The following is a 2,958-nucleotide window of genomic DNA, read 5'->3' as shown; positions in this document are numbered from 1 at the left end:
GTTTGGGTGGGAAATTGGTTTTGAATTTTGAAGGTAGGTGGAGTTTATGAGGTAGGTTTATTGGGAGGAGTGGGTGGATGTGAGTGGTGAAGAGGTGATGGGGAAGAGAGTTTGAGGTGATTGGTGAAGGGTTTTTGGGTAAGAGTGTTTATGGGGTTGTGTGAAAGAGAGTGGTGAGAAGAAGTGAGTGGAGGTAGGTGGGGATCCTGTGGGGTCCACAGATCCTTAGTGGATCCTGTGGGGTCCACAGATCCTGAGGTGTTCAAGGATTTACATCCCTGCACCCATTAGGCATGTAAAAATGCCTTTGTATCCAACTCTGGGCGTTCAGCGCCAGGTTGGTGGCCATTTTGGGCGTTCAACACCCATCTGTGTGCCATTTCTGGTGTTGAACGCCAGAACCATGCCTGTTCTGGCGTTCAGCGCCCAGAAGCTGCCCATTTTGGGCGTTCAGCGCCAGAACCATGCTCTGTTCTGGCGCTGAACGCCAAACAGATGCTCCTCCAGGGTGTAATTTTTCTTCTGCTGTTTTTGATTCCGTTTTCAATTTTTATATTTATTTTGTGACTCCACATGATCATGAACCTAAGAAAACATGAAAAACAATAAAAATAAGAATTAGATAAACATTGGGTTGCCTCCCAACAAGCGCTTCTTTAATGTCAATAGCTTGACAGTGAGCTCTCATGGAGCCTCACAGATGTGCAGAGCTTTGTTGAGACTCTCCAATACCAAACATAGAGTTTGGATATGGGAGTTCAACACCAAACTTAGAGTTTGGTTGTGGTCTCCCAACACCAAACTTAGAGTTTGACTGTGGGGGCTCTGGTTGACTCTGCTTGGAGAGAAGCTTTTTCTGCTTCCTCTCCATGGTTGCAGAGGGAGATCCTTGAGTTTTAAACACAAGGGAGTTCTCATTCCATTGAAGGAATATTTCACCTCTGTCAACATCAATCACAGCTCTTGCTGTGGCCAGGAAAGGTCTTCCTAAGATGATGGATTCATCCTCTTTTTTTCCAGTATCCAGGACTATGAAATCAGTAGGTATGTAAAGGCCCTCAACCTTTACTAATACATCTTCTACTTGTCCATAAGCCTGTTTTCTTGAGCTGTCTGCCATCTCTAGTGAGATTTTAGCAGCTTGCACCCCATAGATTCCCAGTTTCTCTATTACAGAGAGGGGCATGAGGTTTATTCCTGAACCAAGGTCACACAGAGCCTTAAAGATCATGGTGCCTATGGTACAGGGTATTATGAACTTTCCAGGATCCTGTCTCTTCTGAGGCAATGTCAGTTGATCCAGATCACTTAGTTCATTGATGAACAAGGGAGGTTCAACTTCCCAAGTATCAATGCCAAATAATTTGGCATTCAGCTTCATGATTGCACCAAGAAACTTGGCAGTTTGCTCTTCAGTAACATCCTCATTCTCTTCTGAAGAGGAATACTCATCAGAGCTCATGAAGGGTATAAGGAGGTTCAATGGAATATCTATGGTCTCTAGATGAGCCTCAGAGTCCTTTGGTTCCCCAGAGGGAAGCTCCTTATTGATCACTGGACGTCCCTGGAGGTATTCCTCCTTGGGATTCACGTCCTCTCCTCTCCTCACAGGTTCGGCCATGGCGCTTATGTCAATGGCCTTGCACTCTCCTTTTGGATTCTCTTCTGTATTGCTTGGGAGAGTACTAGGAGGGATTTCAGTGATCCTTTTACTCAGCTGGCCCACTTGTGCTTCCAAATTTCTAATGGAAGATCTTGTTTCATTCATGAAACTTACAGTGGCCTTAGATAGATCAGAGACTAGATTTGCTAAATTAGAAGCATTTTGTTCAGAGTTCTCTGTCTGTTGCTGAGTTGATGATGGAAAAGGCTTGCTATTGCTAAACCTGTTTCTTCCACCATTATTAAAGCCTTGTTGGGGCTTTTGATCCTTCCATGAGAAATTTGGATGATTTCTCCATGTTGAGTTATAGGTGTTTCCATAAGGTTCACCTAAGTAATTCACCTCTGCTATTGCAGGGTTCTCAGGATCATAGGCTTCTTCTTCAGAAGATGCCTCTTGAGTACTGTTGGATGCAGCTTGCATTCCATGCAGACTCTGAGAGATCATATTGACTTGCTGAGTCAATATTTTATTCTGAGCCAATATGGCATTCAGAGTATCAACTTCAAGAACTCCCTTCTTCATAGGCGTCCCATTATTCACAGGATTCCTTTCAGAAGTGTACATGAACTGGTTATTAGCAACCATGTCAATGAGTTCTTGAGCTTCTGCAGGCGTTTTCTTTAGGTGAATGGATCCACCTGCAGAAGTGTCCAGTGACATCTTTGATAGCTCAGATAAACCATCATAGAATATATCCAGGATGGTCCATTCTGAAAGCATGTCAGAAGGACACTTTTTGGTCAACTGTTTGTATCTTTCCCAAGCTTCATAGAGGGATTCACCTTCTTTCTGTCTGAAGGTTTGAACATCAGCTCTAAGCTTGCTCAGCTTTTGAGGAGGAAAGTACTTGGCTAAGAAAGCCGTGACCAGCTTATCCCAAGAGTTCAGGCTTTCTTTGGGTTGAGAATCCAACCATAATCTAGCTCTGTCTCTTACAGCAAAAGGGAAAAGCATGAGCCTGTAGACTTCAGGATCTACTCCATTAGTCTTAACAGTATCACATATCTGCAAGAATTCAGTTAAGAACTGAAAAGGATCTTCAGATGGAAGTCCATGAAACTTGCAGTTCTGCTGCATCAGAGAAACTAATTGAGGTTTCAACTCAAAGTTGTTTGCTCCAATGGCAGGAATGGAGATGCTTCTTCCATGTAAATTGGAATTAGGTGCAGTAAAGTCACCAAGCATCTTCCTTACATTATTATTATTTTCGGCTGCCATCTCCTTTTCCTGTTCGAAAATTTCTAAAAGGTTATCTCTGGATTGTTGTAATTTTGCTTCTCCTAATTTTTTCT

The 2,958-nt window shown here is 43.1% G+C and overlaps 1 non-coding gene across 1 annotated transcript; it reads left to right on the top strand.

Moving 5' to 3' along the window:
* Positions 1-2,380: 2,380 nt before the first annotated feature.
* Positions 2,381-2,488, top strand: LOC112738819 (small nucleolar RNA R71). The gene has a single exon (XR_003169774.1). It is a non-coding gene; the product is annotated as a small nucleolar RNA R71 (small nucleolar RNA).
* Positions 2,489-2,958: the final 470 nt, after the last annotated feature.

This window comes from Arachis hypogaea, chromosome 13 (genome assembly GCF_003086295.3).
Source record: "Arachis hypogaea cultivar Tifrunner chromosome 13, arahy.Tifrunner.gnm2.J5K5, whole genome shotgun sequence".
Taxonomy (NCBI): Eukaryota; Viridiplantae; Streptophyta; class Magnoliopsida; order Fabales; family Fabaceae; genus Arachis; species Arachis hypogaea.
This window is presented reverse-complemented; position numbering and strand designations above follow the sequence as displayed.